The sequence below is a fragment of the Macaca nemestrina genome, chromosome 5 (genome assembly GCF_043159975.1).
Source record: "Macaca nemestrina isolate mMacNem1 chromosome 5, mMacNem.hap1, whole genome shotgun sequence".
Taxonomy (NCBI): domain Eukaryota; kingdom Metazoa; phylum Chordata; class Mammalia; order Primates; family Cercopithecidae; genus Macaca; species Macaca nemestrina.
Genome location: NC_092129.1, coordinates 110,806,341 through 110,824,326, shown reverse-complemented (window position 1 = coordinate 110,824,326; position 17,986 = coordinate 110,806,341). Strand labels below are relative to the sequence as shown.

At 38.3% G+C, this 17,986-nt stretch overlaps 1 protein-coding gene, 1 long non-coding RNA gene and 1 other non-coding gene across 10 annotated transcripts in view; 1 reads left to right on the top strand and 2 right to left on the bottom strand.

Annotated features, from left to right (window-relative positions):
• LOC105479439 (filamin A interacting protein 1) overlaps positions 1–17,986 on the bottom strand; it is a 236,757-nt gene that overhangs the window by 92,980 nt on the left and 125,791 nt on the right. The window lies entirely within an intron of this gene.
• Positions 1,666–17,969, top strand: LOC105479438 (uncharacterized). The gene is made up of 4 exons (XR_011623614.1): positions 1,666–1,714; positions 4,471–4,554; positions 17,535–17,599; positions 17,798–17,969. It is a non-coding gene; the product is annotated as an uncharacterized lncRNA (long non-coding RNA).
• LOC112426304 (small nucleolar RNA U3) lies at positions 17,494–17,702 on the bottom strand. The gene has a single exon (XR_003017577.2). It is a non-coding gene; the product is annotated as a small nucleolar RNA U3 (small nucleolar RNA).

The window sequence follows — 17,986 nt, the reverse complement described above, 5'->3', positions numbered from 1 at the left end:
AGGCGTGAGCCACTGTACCTGGCCTATAATTTCTTTAAAAGAAAGTGCTAGGTATTTCAGCTCAAAGGACTAAATTTCCAACAGTGGAATTTCTGGTCCTCTGGCACCTGAAATTTTGAAACAATGATCTTTCTATTATACCTAAAATTGCTTGTGTAGTAGACATTTGTTCTAGCTAATATAAGTCTGACTTCGGATATGTAGATTTAGATATGTAATATATTTTGCAGGAAAGGACAGAGTTCAATTTAAAAACAACCGATTCTTACGTTTTACTCTAGTGTGGACAAAATTCCTTTCAGGAGCATTATTTAATTTACTGCTTCTTAATTCCAATTCTATAGATGAAGAAATAAGGCTCAGAGAAAGTAAATAGCTTGACCAAGATCCCGTTAGTAAAAAACAGAGTTATCTAACTCCAAAATATTTGTTCTTTCCATTATATGTTGCTGTAGGTGTTAATAACAATTTTCAGTAAAAATATGATGTAAGCACAGAGCTAAGGAAAGTCCTGGAACAAAACTCACTGGGTAATGTTTCCTGTACTAACAATCATCCACAAGTGGTGCCGTCTTTAGCCATCTGGTCCAATTTCCCCACACTACATAACTTGATTGGCTTCTCATGGTCTTGCCAACATTTTTTGAGTATTGTCATCTTTTTTTAGTAACTTCCTTAAAGATGCTGCACTTCAATCTTCAGGCCAGGGCACGTGAGGCAGTGAACCCAATCCTGTAAACTTCTCTGACTCTCCAAGACCCCTTGCCAAGCCACTGCTGCTGGGAGACAGCCCTAGAGCATGACTTCTTGCAATGCACTTTGAAGTAGATAAAATATGCACTCACGGACATCTGTCTGTTATTTCCTGCACTCACAGCTTTGTTCTGCTTTATTGCCAGAGAATTCTATGGATGATGTCACTTTTTTTCTGAAGAGAACAGGCCATCAGAGCTTTTCACTGACATAATTAATTATCTGTAGTTTGATTCTGGGCCAGAAAATTCTCAAGGCACAGCCCCCAAAAGAATTAACTCTACTGTGCTTGCTATTCTTAAACTGTTAAAGAGACAGGGTACCATATCTCTTTTTTTCTCAGACACTGATAATGGTATTTTTGTTCAGTGATATCAAGTAACAGAAAGTGAACTGGGGCACTATTCTATGATTTCACAAGGAAGACCTTCGGTTCAATGGGCAGCAAACTCTAAAGGTCGCTACAGATCAAGTATACAAAGCAAAGCTTTTAGGGCTTAGTCTTAAATGCTATAGGAATGCATCACAATTACTGAATAGACTTTGGGGGATCTTGTGAATCTGCAGGCAGAAAAATGAGATCTCAACCAAAGCTAACCATGTTAAATTAGCCACAAGGTGAAAGGCTTCAGTTTATCAGCCACAAAAACCTAAAACATCAAATATATTTAAACCTTACAGGAGATAAGAAATTACCAGAATGGTGACCATATATTTTGAGAGTCTTCGCCTATGTTTTTATATAGATCTAAAACGAATTAGTCAGTTCCCCAAAAGACTTGTTACTCTCCATTCTGCTGGGTTTCAAGATTATGTAAATGCACTGTTCTTTGTCTCTTTAAAACTGGAGCTCCGTGGGGAATGATGGACACTGTAGATGTCATAAGGCAGTGGAGGGGCTCTGTGGAATCAGGGAACTTCAGTCATTTCTGTCCCTGCTCTTCACTAGGTGACTAATAAGGTAAGATCTGGGAACTCTCTCAACTTTCTCAACTCTAGTGGAAATAGCAAAATCCTATTTAACCTAAAGGATTAATTGAGACCATAGGTTTGAATATGCATATAAATATTGTCCCCCTAAAAAGGAATTGTTATTTGTAGTATCTTCTACTACCTTAATTCTGCATAAATGAGTTTGAATTGTGCTCTCTCTGAATGAATTTACAGTGGTAAGTTCTCTCTTTAGATCTATCAAAATTTAAAGACAAAATTATGACATAAAAATGTTTGTTATAAAAAAGTCAACATTAGAGAAGTGGTTAAAGAAAAAGTGAAACGTATATGCTACATCCTCCCACATTCCACTCACCAAGGCTAATTCTATTAATAATTTGAAATGGATCCTTTCAGAATTGTTTTCTCTATAGATATACAAATGTAGTAGTAGCACACGCATTATCTCCCCCACCCAACAACATTATGAAGCACTTAGACAAGTCATGTGCAAAGTGCTTTTTAAACATTATCTCATTTAAACTTCACATAACCTTATCAGGCACTGTTATTTTTTATTTTTATTTTTATTTTTTTTTGAGACGGAGTCTCACTCTACCGCCCAGGCTGGAGTGCAGCGGCCGGATCTCAGCTCACTGCAAGCTCCGCCTCCCGGGTTTACGCCATTCTCCTGCCTCAGCCTCCCGAGCAGTTGGGACTACAGGCGCCTGCCACCGCGCCCGGCTAGTTTTTTGTATTTTTTTAGTAGAGACGGGGTTTCACCGTGTTAGCCAGGATGGTCTCGATCTCCTGACCTCGTGATCCGCCCGTCTCGGCCTCCCAAAGTGCTGGGACTACAGGCTTGAGCCACCGCGCCCGGCCAGACACTGTTATTATCACCATTTTGTAAATGAGGGTTCTGAGGCAAGTGCAGAACAGTTCAGTAATTTGCTCAGTCATATTAACTAATAAGTGGTGTCAGAATGCGAAATCAGGCAACCTAACTTCAGAGCTGCAATCTTAATATGATACTTTATAAATTCGCCATATACATACATCCATATAGAACCTCTCAAATACGTACCACCTAAAAATATGTATTTTTTTATTCAACAATAGAATGGGAAGGTCAAGGAGAATTAAATTTCATTGCAGCTAATACTCATTTCACCATAACTGTTATGTCTTGCTTATTTCATTTTCAGTAAATTAATCGAGTCTCTTCTATTTTTATGTTCATTTCTCAATTGAGTCTTTTTCAGTGTTCTCAATTTTTTTTAACCTGAATCTATAACCTAAAATTTAGATCAAACTCTAATACAAAAAAAAATTCCAAGGAAAAGATCACATAATTGTGTTGGACTAGAATTTCACTTCGTTAACTTTGTTTGAAATATCACTTTCCACTGTGATTTACATCTGTAGTAATTAAATCAAACCTTTACCAGATATCTCTGATTTGTCCTGCTCCCCTCTTTAGATGGAAGTTGACAGACTTAGCTACTTCTTCTCTTTCCTTTAGCAGCTCCACATCATAAATGGAACAGTTAGTTATCTATCTCTCTCCCTCCCCCTCTTCTTACATCCTTCATTCCATCTGCTAATTTATTCCTTTAGCAGCTATGTGCAAAGTATGTGGCTAGTTGCTGTGGTGAATCTCATACGAGTAGGACATAATCCTATGTTGGTATGACTTTATAATCTAGTAGGAGCAAGATTGTGGAAGGCTACTCCTACAGCTAGTTGTTCATCAAGCCACCTTTTGGAAGGAAGGGTGAAAGGAAAGTTCTAGAGCATGAAATAGCATTGGGAAGTCTTTAGGAATGATTAATCTTAACTCTCGTTTTTTGACCTTCTAATTGGCTCTAAGCCTTAGCAGACCATCTGATTTATAGAACCAGAATAATTTAGAACAAAAAAATTTAATTTCCTTTTTTTTTTTTTTTTTTGAGACAGGGTCTTGTTCTGTTGCCCAGGCTGGAGTTCAGTGGCACAATCACGGCTCACTGAAGCCTCAACCTCCAAGGCTCAATTGATCTCCCCACCTCAGCCTCCTGAGTAGCTGGGACTACAAGTGAGCACCACCATGCCCAGCTGTTTTTTTTTTTTTTTTTTGGAGAGACAAGGTTTCACCATATTGTCAGGTTGGTCTGGAACTCCTGGCCTCAAGCAATCTGCCCACCTCGGCCTCCCAAAGTACTGCGATTACAAGAGTGGGCCACCACACTCAACCTAATTTCTTAATTTACAACTAAAAAGACAGAGGTTCAAAGAAGTCAATAATTTGCCTAAGGAATACAACTAATTGGTTCTTGATTGCACATTAGAATCCCAGTCTCCTGATTCTCAGACCAGAGATCTCTCCATTATGCTAAATCACTAGTAAATACATTGCAGTAATCTCACATAGGAATTAATTCATAGGCTAATTAATTTTTAAAACATGAAATGTGCAATTTTTGGCAAAATTAATATTTTAAGAAGCATTTGAATGCTATTGGGCACACTTGAAGGAATGCTGGCATACATATCAATAGCAGCTTTTGACTGTAAAATCAATGCCCTAAAAAATGGTAATTGACGTTTCACTGATATTTGACTGTGTATTCAAATACATCACTTGTCAATTAGCAACAGGAATGTGTTTACTGAACTTAAAATAGCTGATGCAATGTATTTTTCTCTTACTCCTTTATCATGTAATGCAATATTTTACCTTAATTTTCAGATAAGTACATATATATATATAGCATTATTTATATCATGCCTTCTTTCCATATGCAGATCCTGAAGTTAACCACGAACTGGTTGGTATGTTTGATAATCTCCTTGAGGGAACATGTTGGAAAACTTTAATTTTGTTATAAGGTGATTACTTCCTTCCAACTTTCACTCAAAGTGGGGAGCATTCTGGTTAAGCATGTTACATATCATGGTCCCATTACTTGTAGCCCCTTAGAAATTTTTTTTTTTTTTACAGGATAGGCTAACCCTGAGCTTTATCTGGCAGCCTAACATTGATTGTGACGTTGGGAAATATTTGCCTTACTAGCTTGTATAATGTTTCCAATGTATCTACTTTTTCCAAATAAATGACCAAGAACCACTGGCCAAGATTTATGTTAATAGCTGGAAAGTTTCAGGGAAAGAACTTTCTGGATTACGATAGAATCAATAAAATGGTTCAAGTTCTCCCTAGCTTGTTTCAAACTCCTACTGCATATCTGTAGTTACCAAGCTGCCAAAAATTATTGTTTCAGACAATGATATGCATTGACCTCTACTGAGTTTTTGTGGTCAGGAACCTTCTCTGAGCTGTCATAATCGTGCTTCATCATCTCCAAGCAAGTGGTCAGATGAAAGCACGGTGAAGATGACTAAATAGAAGAGGCAGGTGGATGAGATCAGTTAACCAGCACCGCCAGATTTCTCAGCGCTGAACTCATTTCATGTTCAACAGTGGCCAGTCTTGTTAAATAATATTATGGGAATATCCCTAGAGTCTTCTTTCACTCTCTTCATGACCTTCAAGGCCAGTAAGCATGTAGTCTGAAGCCTTTTTCTTACAGCCACTCTTCACATGCTTAATCCCGAGAGCTAGCTTATAGCAAGACACCATGGAGCTGCAGCAATACCAGCACATCAGTTCCAGCTGAGTCTTACTAGCTGTTTCGGAGATAGTGTCACATTCAGGGGGATGAGTTCTCAAGGCTTACATCTCAAGATGACTTAATCACAGCAAAACCATTTGAAGCATCTCTTCCTGAGGTGTCTGGCGTTGCTTTTCCTAGCCACGCCTCCTAAGGATTCACCAAAGCCACAAACGAAGAAAACAATTTATGTAACTCTGATTTTGCAGCTGCTAAAGTGGAGGGACTTAGTACTTTCAGAACCATCAGTAAAACAAAGAGAAGATTCATCCCTTTCACCCTCCAAACTCAAATCTGTATTTGTTCTACCATCATCTTTTCTTTTTTGTTATACTTTAAGTTCTGGGATACATGTGCAGAACATGCAGGTTTGTTACCTAGGTATAGATGTGCCTTGGTGGTTTCCTGCACCCATCAATCCAATCATCTATATTAGGTATTTTACCTAATGCTATCCCTCCCCTAGCCCCCCACCCACCAACAGGCCCCAGTGTGTGATGTTCCCCTCCCTGTGCCCATATATTCTCATTGTTCAACTCCCACTTATGAGTGAGAACATGTGGTGTTTGGTTTTCTGTCCTTGTGTTAGTTTGCTGAGAATGATGGTTTCCAGCTTCATCCATGTCCCTGCAAAGGACATGAACTCATTCTTTTATATGGCTGCATAGTATTCCATGGTGTATATGTGCCACATTTTCTTTATCCAGTCTAACATATGTGTGCATGTGTCTTTATAGTAGAATGATTTATAATCATTTGGGTATATACCCAGTAATGGGATTGCTGGGTCAAATGGTATTTCTAGTTCTAGATTCTTGAGGAATCACCACACTGTCTTCCACATTGGTTGAACTAATTTACACTCCCACCAACAGTGTAAGAGCGTTCCTATTTCTCCACATCCTCTCCAGCATCTTTTGTTTCCTGACTTTTTAATGATTGCCATTCTAACTGGTGTGAGATGGTATCTCATTGTGGTTTTGATTTACATTTCTGTAATGACCAGTGATGATGAGCTTTTTTTCATATGTTTGTTTGCCATATAAATGTTTTCTTTTGAAAAGTATCTGTTCATATCCTTTGCCCACTTTTTGATGGGGTTGTTTTTTTCTTACTACTTTGTTGAAGTTCTTTGTAGATTCTGGATATTAGCCCTTTGTCAGATGGATAGATTGTAAAAATTTTCTCCCATTCTGTAGGTTGCCTGTTCATTCTGATGATAGTTTCTTTTGCTGTGCAGAAGGTCTTTAGTTTAATTAGATCCCATTTGTCAATTTTGGCTTTTGTTGCCATTGCTTTTGGTGTTTTAGTCATGAACTCTTTGCCCATGCCTGTGTCCTGAATGGTATTGTCTAGCTTTTCTTCTAGAGTTTTTATGGTTTTAGGTCTTACATTTAAATCTTTAATCCATCTTGAGTTAATATTTGTATAATGTGTAAGGAAGGGATCCAGTTTCAGTTTTCTGCACATGGCTAGCCCGTTTTCCCAACACCATTTATTAAATAGAGAATCCTTTCTCCGTTGCTTGTTTTTGTCAGGTTTGTCAAAGATCAGGTGGTTGTAGATGTGTGGTGCTATTCCTGAGGCATCTGTTCTGTTCCATTGTCTATATATCTTTTTTGGTACCAGTACCATGATGTTTTGGTTCCTGTAGGCTTGTAGTATAGTTTGAAGTCAGGTAGCGTGATGCCTCCTGCTTTGTTTTTTTTGCTTAGGATTGTCTTGGCTATACGGGGTCTTTTTTGGTTCCACATGGAATTTAAAATACTTTTTTCTAATTCTGTGAAGAAAGTCAATGGTAGTTTGATGGCAATAGCATTGAATCTATAAATTACTTTGGGCAGTATGGCCATTTTCATGATGTTGATTCTTCCTATCCATGAGCATGGAATGTTTTTCCATTTGTATGTGTCCTCCCTTATTTCCTTGAGCAGCGGTTTGTAGTTCTCCTTGAAGAGGTCCTTCACATTTCTTGTAAGATGTATTCCTAGGTATTTTATTCTCTTTGTAACAATTGTGAATGGGATTTTGCTCATGATTTGGCTGTGTATTGTTAGTTTATAGGAATGCTTGTGATTTTTGCACATTGATTTTGTATCCCAAGACTTTGCTGAAGCTGCTTATCAGGTTAAGGAGTTTTGGGCTGAAATGATGGGGTTTTCTAAATATACAATCACGTCATCTGCACAGAGATAATTTGACTTCCTCTCTTCCTATGTGAATACCTTTTATTTCTTTCTCTTGCCTGACTGCCCTAGCTAGAACTTCCAATACTATGTTGAATAGGAGTGGTGAGAGAAGGCATCCCTGTCTTGTGCCGGTTTTCAAAGGGAATGCATCCAGCTTTTGCCCATTCAGTATGATATTGGCTGTGGGTTTGTCATAAACAGCTCTTATTATTTTGAGATATGTTCCATCAATACCTAGTTTATTGAGAGGCTTTAGCACAAAGTGCTGTTGAAAATTTATTGAAGGCCATTTCTGCATCTATTGAGATAATCATGTGGGGTTCATCATTGGTTCTGTTTATGTGATGGATTACGTTTATTGATTTGCATATGTTGAACCAGCCTTGCATCCCAGGGATGAAGATGACTTGATCATGGTCGATAAGCTTTTTGATGTGCTGCTGGATTCGGTTTGCCAGTATTTTATTGAGAATTTTCGCATCAATCTTCATCAGGGATGTTGGCCCGAAATGTTCTTTTTCTGTTATGTCTCTGCCAGGTTTTGTTATCAGAATGCTGGTGGCCTCATAAAATGAGTTAGGAAGCAGTCCCTCTTTTTCTATTGATTGGAATGGTTTCAGAAGGAATGGTACCAGCTCCTCTTTGTACCTCTGGTAGAATTCAGTTGTGAATCCATCTGGTTCTGGGCTTTTTTTTTGTTGGTAAGCTATTAATTACTGCCTACATTTCAGAACTTGCTATCGGTCTATTCAGGGATTTGAATTCTTCCTGGTTTAGTCTTAGGAGGGTGTATGTGTCCAGGAATTTATCCATTTCTTCTTGATTTTCTACTTTATTTCTGTAGAGGCTTTTATAGTATTCTCTGATGGTAGTTTGTATTTCCGTGGGATCAGCGGTGATCTCGCCTTTATCATTTTTTATTGTGTCTACTTGATTCTTCTCTCTTTTCTTCTTTATTAATCTGGCTAGCGGTCTATCTATTTTGCCATCATTTTTTCTAATATCTTATATATCCTATCCCCATCTCCTGAGACTCTTCCACTGTGCTCTCTGAAACTCACATTCAACACAAGTAAACTCTCCTCAGTTCACAAACTCTTCTGAGAATGTTCCCTTCACCTCCTTGCTCTAAGGTAGTTATTCTCAAATTTGGCTGCACTTTAGAATCATCCAAAGCTTAAAACAAACAAACAAACAAAATATAGGTCTATGGCTCCTACCTCCAGAGGTGGTTATTTAATTAGTCTGGGATATGGTCTGTGCACCTGCGGTCAAGTTTGAGAACTACTTCTCTAAAGGAACACTGGCTCTCTCTGGAGGACATCACTTGTCCAACAACTTAGAAGCAGATAGTTTCTATCCCACTCTCCTTGTACCAATGGGCCTGGATGTGGGGTAGATTTTCCTCCTTGCTCATCATCACTGCTTCCAAATAATTCTCTTTCCCTGCTTCCCAAAATATACTAGCTTTTATTCTCATGTCATCAGATAATATTAATTATATCCTTTCTGTTGATAGCTGTACTAGTCCATTCTCGCATTTCTATTAATGTAAAGAAATACCTGAGACTGGGTAATTTATAAGAAAAGAGGTTTAATTGGCTCATGGTTCCATAGGCTGTACAGGAAGTATGGTGGCATCTGCTTCTGGGGAGGCCTCAGGAGGCTTCCAATCATGGCAGAAGGCAAAGAGGGAGCGGGCATGTCACATGACAAAAGCAGGAGCAAGAGAGCAAGGCAAAAGGTACCCCACACCTTTTTTTTTTTTTTTTTTTTGAGACAGCGTTTCACTCTTTTTGCCCAGGCTGGAGTGCAATGGCGCGATCTCATCTCACCGCAACCTCTGCCTCCCGGGTTCAAGTGATTCTCCTGCCTCAGCCTCCCGAGTAGCTGGGATTACAGGCATGTGCCACCACCCTGGCTAATTTTGTATTTTTAGTAGAGATGGGGTTTCTCCATGTTGGTCAGGCTGGTCTTGAACTCCCGACCTCAGGTGATCCACCTGCCTCAGCCTCCCAAAGTGCTGGGATTACAAGCGTGAGCCACCGCGCCTGGCCCCACACTTTAAATGACCAGATCTTACAAGAACTCACTATCATGAGGACAGTACCAAGGGGAGTGGTGCTAAACCATTCATAAGAAATCCATCTCCATTATTCAATCACCTTTCACCAGGCCCTATGTCCAACACTGGGGATTACATTTCAACCTAAGATTTGGGCAGGCACTCACATCCAAACTATATCAATAGTCATGGGCCATTCAATACCCCCAGGTCATTCATTTTCCTTCCTTCTTTGAAGATTTTTGTCTCTGGATTGCTGTTATTCTAATACTACTTTTCCCAGTTTTTTGGTGATTTCCATATCCTCTTAGATGACATTTCTGGTGTTCTGACTTCCCAGTTCCCTGAACTTCTCTGCTCTCATAATTCTGTCCTTCATACTACCTCAGCCCTCACTTGTATGGTCATACCCTAGTTTTTGCCATTATTATAAAAAATTACAACTATCTGTAATTTCAACTCTCCAGCATCATCTTCTGTATTTCCAGCTTATTCCCTCTAGAGCTCAAAATCCAACAGTGGTTTGATGGCAGCACATTATAATTCATTGATTTTTGTCATCTTCTGATTGGCCTTCACTCTTCTCCTTCCATGCACTCATTTTCTTTCTCATTCAGCTTAAATTTCGATTGCATACACCCTTAATGTCATGCCCATTCTCTCACGTGATTGTACTCTCTTGGTCAAATTACAGCCTTGGTTAAATCTCTCTCCCCAGAGAAAAACTCATGCCAACTGATCTCATTTCAAATTCATGGTCACTAACTTTAACTGGGCTGTTAATTCTATCAAGAAATCACACTATATTCCTTTGGTCCACTCTCATACACTATTTCATAACTTCTCTAGCCTTATCAAATCACACATCTACCCTATTGCTCCCTGACTCACCAAGAAAATTGAAACAATTTGGGAAGAATTTCCACAATCTCCTATCACTTTCATACACCTACTGCATCTTTGCTGGTATATGTGACCTTCTCCCCTATTACTAGAGGTAAACTGATAGTGCTTCTAATTAACACAAACTTCTTACTTCATTCACTAAATCCCACCCTCTTTTGACTAGCTAGGACATTGCTCCAGCCTTTTGCCTTTTGTTAATGTTTCCTTCCATATTAGCTCATTCTCATTAGCATAGAAAATAGTTATTTCTTCCATCAGAACAAGATCCTCCCTTGACTCTACTTCCCCGGGAGATCCCACTTCATTTCTTTCCTTTCCTATACAATAAAACTCACTGAAAGAATTGCCTATACATACTGTCTCCAATATTCTCTCCTCCCAAGTGAGTGGGATTTCTTTGAGCCCACTCCAACCAGGCTTCTGCTTCTAGTACTCCACTGAAACTCTTTTATGAAGGCAAATCATGATCTGTCTATTGCTGAATTCAATGGTCAACTCTCACTCCTCATTTTTCTTGATACATCAGCAGCATCTGACACTTTGAATCTTTCTCTCTGCCTTGAAAAATTTTCCACTTTTACTCCAAGACACCCTACTTGCTGATTTTCCTCTTTCCTCTCAAACTGCTCATTCTCATTCTTTATTGCTGAGTCCTCCTCATCCTCCCAGTCTCTCAGTGCTGGAATTTCCCAGGGCTTAGTCCTTGGACCTCTTATCTTTTCTATCTAAATTTGCTTTCTTCATGATTTTACTGGATTTCAAGGGCTTTAAATAGAATCTATATACATGTGACTTCCAAATTGATCACTCCACCCTAGACCTCTTCCCTGAACTCTAGATTCATATTCAAATGCCAGAGTTTCAGATTCAAATCTGAAACTTCCTGTGCAAAACTATATTTCTGGTTTCCACTTGTCTAAGCATCTGAAACTTCCTGTGCAAAACTATATTTCTGGTTTCCACTTGTCTGCTCTCCACCTTTAGTCTTCTCCATCTCAGTAAATGACAACCCATTTCCCATTTGCTCAGGCAAACAAACTTGGAGTCAAGCTTAGCAAATCTCTTTCTCACATATCCCACATTCAACTTGCCATCAAATACAATGAGCTCTCCTACACAATTTATACAAAATCTTAGCACTTTCGCCCCACCAGCACTGTTATTGCCTGATATGGTTTTGCTCTGTGTCCCCACCCAAATCTCATCTTGTAGCTCCCAAAATTCCCATGTGTTGTGGGAGGGACCCAGTGAGAGATGGTTGAATCATGGGGGCAAATCTTTCCCATGCTGTTCTCAGGATAGTGAATGGGTCTCACAAGATCTGATGGTTTTAAAAACACAAGATTCTCTCCACAAGCTCTCTCTTTGCCTGCTGCCATCCATGTAAGATGTGACTTGCTCCTCCTTGCCTTCTGCCATGATCGTGAGGCCTCTCCAACCATGTGGAACTGTAAGTCCCATTAAACCTCTTTCTTTTGTAAATTGCCCAGTCTCAGGTATGTCTTTATCAGCAGCATGAAAACAGACTAATGCACTGCCCTAATCCAAGTCACCATTATCTCTTGTCTGTATTACACAAAGCTACCTAGTTTGGTCCCTCTTTCTTTCTAGAGGTTCACATTGACTCAGAAACAGGGAAGTAAATAAAGAACTGCTGACGAAGGAAAGGATCCCTCCACTTCCTCTGTTTAACCCAATCACTGTCAACATAATAAAACTAAAACTGTTTTTAAGTACATAGAGATGGAATTTTTTAAAAAGACATAATGACATTTTTAAATGTTAATAAAGTTATTCACATATATTTATTAAGTACCTAATATATGAAGATTCAGGTCACCATAAATAATGAAACAATAGCTGAAAGAAAACAAATATAATTTTCCTAAAATTGGCTCTTACTTTTAAAATTCCTTTAAAGATCTTTTAAGTAAAAAGCCAAGTTTTTAAAAAGTAAAAAAGAATATTTGGGAAAATTCAGAAAAGCATAATGAGAAAGGACTGGCCTTTCCATACATAAAAACATATTATGCTACAACAATAATTAAAACTATGGTACTAGAGCATGGAATACTAGAGCATGGAATAGGTAGATAAATCTTTGGAGTAAACTAGAAAACCCAGAAGTAGATTTAAATATTATAGGATAAAAGTGACATTTCAAATCATAGGGTAAAATAGCTTGTTCAATTAATGGTTGTTTACTCATTATCTCTCAGTTATAAAACCATTTATATCTATTCTACTCTGTGATACTAAATCTGAGATTCTGCAAATTACATTTCCCAGGTTCCTGTACTAGCTGCTTTCTGTTGGGTTCTGCTAACTGGAGTGAGTAGAGGAATGTTAAAAGGTGGGATGGGGAGAAAGATTTCCTTTCTACTTTATCCTATTTCTGACAATGTTGCTCCAGTAGTAGCAGTTAGCTGCGGCTCTTGGTTCTTCAGGCCTCCCACAACTAGTCTCATCAAGCTCCCTCAGAGGTACTAGCAGAGGCTGGGCAGTAAGCCCTCCACAGAGGGATTCCTCCTCTGTAGTCCTATGCACTAGTCATCTTATGTCTTCTCTTTGTTTCCTCAGCCCTAGAGGTGATAGCTGCTTCTTGCAGTTACCATCTCTGGTTACTTCAGCATTCTCTTTTTACTCTCTTAGGCTTCTAACATCTGTGTGACCAAATTCCTTTAACTCCTTTCTGTTTGAAATATCTAGTGCACTTTCTGTTTTCCTGACTAGACCCTGACTGCTATTAACAGCCACCCACAAAAAAGTAAAGTAGCTCACTTTAAGATGAATTTCAGATGGGTTAAATATTTAAATAAGAAAACTTGGGGGAAAAAAGTACTAGAAGAAAATTTGAAAGAAATTTTGCATAATCTAAGAGTGGGAAGGCCTCTCTAATTTTAATCCACATTAGAAGCCACAAAACAAAAGATCGATGTCTGGGTAATAATAGTAATAACAAATTCTGCATAACAAAAAGTGCCAAAAGTAAAGTCAAAATAAAAATAATGAGATAGGAAAAAATATTCGATTGACAGCTTATATCAAAGAGAACTAATTTCTTTGTTATATAAAAAGTGATCATTAATCAATAAAAGACTAATAAGTCAATGGAAAAACAAGCAAAGATAAGAACAGACTAGTCACAGAAAAGGAAATACAAATATCTCTAACAACATTTGAAAAAATGTTCAGCCTCACTCATAAGATAAATGTAAATTAGAACTACTGGAAAATACCCATTTCACCTATCAGATTGGCAAAGGAATTACAGGACGAAATTGGTAAAACAGCTGATAATGTACTGTGTTGACAGGAATGTAAGAAACCAGGCCTATGAAGAGCAACTTTGCAAAGTCTATCACAAATGTATATACCATTTGACTCAGCAATTTCAATTCTGGGAATTTAATGAAGAGAAATACTCTTACATGTGTGGTAATACATATGCATAATGTATTAATGGAGCTTTGATTGTGATAGCAAAAAACTGGGTACAACTTAAATGTCCTGCAACAGGGAAACTGCACTATGTACCCAAATATCATACACTCTAAAGTCACTGAAATAAGTGTAAAATCTCTATGTGTACTAATAGGGAAAAATTTGCAAGCCATATTTGATAAGAGAAAAAGGCTGATTTCAGAACTATTTATTTTATATATATATATATAAAATATGCTCTCATTTGTATAAAAAACAAAAATATAGTATATATACTTCCATATATTATACCCTTCTGGAATTTTTAAACCATATGTGTGAATTAACCAGTCAAAATTTAAACTAAAATAGTTTTAACGTACTTTTTTTTTCTTTTTTTTGAAACGGAGTCTTGCTGTGTCACCCAGGTGGGAGTGCAGCGGCATGATCTTGGCTCACGGCAACCTCCACCTCCTGGGTTCAAGCCATTCTCCTGCCTCAGCCTCCTGAGTAACTGGGATTACAGGCACCTGCCACATTGCCCAGCTAATTTTGCATTTTTAGTAGAGACAGGGTTTCACCACGTGGCCAGGCTGGTCTCAAACTCCTGACCTCAAGTGATCCACCCTCCTCGACCTCCCAAAGTGCTGGGATTACAGGTGTGAGCCACTGTGCCAAGCCAAAAATGTTTAAATATATAAACTTTTCCCTTAGAATTCTATTTTGATGTTTTGCCTAATTTTTGAATACAAGTTTACTACTGAATTAGAGCATGGTTCCATCCATACACTTGTCTTGTTTTATAATTACAACATGATTCCTGAGCATGTGATTACAATAAGACTCTACCTTGGAAAAGACATTGTAGTGACACTTTATCAAAAAATAAAAGTTTCTGAACACCTGGACAGAATGGAAGTTCTCTCCCGAGTCCTTGATGAAATATGCAAGCAAGTTATTTTACGACAAATAATGGAATAAGCTTTTAAGTACTAGCTTAACAGTAGGTGTTTGTATGGAGAATTCCTTTCTCCACCTAATGACCTTGACTTGGATGTGGAAACAACATAAAAAAATAAAGTAGGACAAAAATCAATGAAGAAAATAAATGCACTATACACATCAGCCAACCTGGAACACATACAATCTTAGTGCCTTTTCTTTAAAATCATTTGCATAACACATAATGAAAAAGAATACTCTCCAATAAGAAGAGGCTCCCAACATTATTTAAGACAGGAAACATTCAGGGGACTGCAGACAGGTCAGCATGACAGGACCATAAATTGAGGAGATATAGTGAAAGAAAATGCTGAAGTGGTGAGCAGTGGTGAGCAGGGGTCAGTCCATGAAAGCCCAAGCAGAAGACAGACTTGATCAATTTTATATTTTAAAAAGCTAACTCTTGCTGTGATCTGGGGAATTAGCCAAAGGGCGACAAGACTGCAGGAAGGGCATACCAGTTAAGAGTCAGTTGCAATAAACCATGTGAGCGGTGGTGAGGATGCCTGAAGTAAAGCAGTGGCAGTGGAGATCATGTCTCTCCAGCTATGTGAGGTCAGGGACTCTGTGGCTTACTCTTCTACATTCTCTCCATTGCCTGGCATTCCATAATTGCCTGTCAATTATACCCTTGTTAGTTGAATCCACTATCACATGGTGGTAGATAATAAATAAGAGTGGCCAGGCTGTTGATCTCCTCTCTGCTGTAGGTAGGCAACAGTATGATATTTGTAAAGGTAATTGCAATGAGCCAATGACACTCAAGAGGGAATGGGATCTTAACAACCACCTGTGTCCTGTCTCACAGGTTACAAAGGGAAGCCTACGTCTCTTAAACAATTACTTCTGGAGAGAGAAAGTGCAGTGTTCAAAGTTTCCCATGCTCAACTCTTCAGTGACCCTATAAGTGTCTCCCAGTCAGGATTTGTAAGATTCTTTTCAAAGGTCTTTGCTCAGGTATTTTGTAGTCAGCATACCGGGCACTTCAGGCTGACACGTTATGCCAAACCATCTATAAATAAGTCATGTTAGATATTGCAAAGATTACAAATAGGGCTCACACTCTGTATGCAACATTGATCTTATCAGCGCTCACATGCTTATCCTTCCTAAACTCAAAGCCAGGAATTTACATTCCATTAAAGAAAAAAAAGGCATGCATATTTTGATTACTTCAGAACACAACTCATCTTACACATTGTTTTCAGGTTTAAAAAGTTTGCTAAATGAATATATATGTGTGTGTGTATATATATATATACACATATAGATTTTTTAACATAACATACACACACAAGACATATATACATATATAAAATTCCAAGTTGGCAGGAATTATAACATCCCATCTCAGGGCAGAGCCATTTAAAGTTCAAAAACAGTAATGTTAAGATCCCTTTCCTTCCACTCTTCAAGGATCACTCACTTTCATTGGTGCAAATATGTGTTTTGAGTCTGTGAGACGGTTTCCTTCATCTGCTGAGGAACCTGCAAAATCTTGGTTTATAGCTGACTTTCCTCATAAATGAGCTGATCCTCATAGAACCATGGACTTGCAAATGTACTTTCATTATTTCTATTTTTTGAAGGGCAAAGGGATGGCCCAGAGGCTGCTAAAATTTGTGCACATTGTTTCATGTTTATTTTCAGGCTGTTGATGAGGAAATGTTTAACATCAGAGTAAGTATACTAGAGATTAATGGCTGCTGTTTGGAAAGGTCCATAGAGGTCCTTTCCTGCCAATACAAATATATACATTGTTGAAGCACAAGACTACATCCACAGATAGGATTACATGTTAACTGAAAAGATTCACGTTACAGTGTTCTTATTTCATCAAAGTGATGTCCTCTTTTGATTATGCACTCTCACAGTGAAAGAATTCCAACAATTTTCGTCAATACCCTGCTTTCTCTCTTAAATACAGAGTTTGGAAAAAATATTTCTCTGTTGACAGCCATGTGATATGAGTCACTTTGATCCTTTCATTGTTTTGAAGCCGGTCTGTGACAGGTTGACGTAGTACTTATGAGGTCGTTTTCAATCCCAGTTGGGCCAGTGAGTTTTGCAAAGAAACATATTCCACTACCTTGTCTGCATTTGTAACCTCACCTGCAAACCTAAAGATACTGCAGGTCACATGAGCTTCAGAATAAACCCTCTATCACCACTACACTAGGAGAGGTCTCCTGAGGATCAGTGAGGCCAAAAGGAGGGAAGATCAAGAGGAAGGAAGAACCTAAGAAGGGGCCGTTCTGTATAAGTATTAGCCCAGTGACTTTCAAGAGTGTCCCTGAAACTGTTCAGAAGAGAGAAGAGAATAAAAAAGAGGCTAAAGGTTGCACTAGGCACTTTAAACAATGTCAAGGTGCTAAAAGTTGTAAGTGATGTGGTACAGTGACATGTCACTAATTTCGGTCAATAAAAATTTAAATTCACTATGGTCTAGACATGCTGGTCTACATTTTACTCTTAAAAACATTTAATAACTATCTTTTAAAAAGTTTTACATGAATAGTGTAAGCCAGCAAAATGCACCTATCTTAAAGTGAAATTTATACCTTTTTTTTTAACCACTCAGACTGCATCCTCCCCTTCTTTTCTCTCCCAAAGGAAGAGAAGATGGGCCATCAATGAAAAACGGCGGTTGCAATGAAGCAACAGATTTCACAGCTAAGGCAAGAGCACTGCACTTCCTCCTCATGCTTTCTGGTACACTCCACGCTCAGAGAAACTTCTCTAGTAACAAACTATGAAAATGGCTCCTCAAAGCATAGAATTTTACTTTATTTTTCAATGTTTTTCAATCACCAGTTTGACAATGGCATTGGCCTATGTTACCATTGAGTTTATTACAATTGATTTCTATTGTTCAGGTTGTTAAATTCCTACTGAGAAGCATGAAAAAGAGTAAGATGCACTTGAGGAGATAAAGCAGACCTTTGAAGGGAAACCAAACATCAATTCAAGTTATGACTTACAGACCAAAAAAGATATTCCAAGTTTTTGTGAATTTTAAAATATGCTGTTTTGTGTGGAAAAAATAAATCCTGTTGGCAAACAAT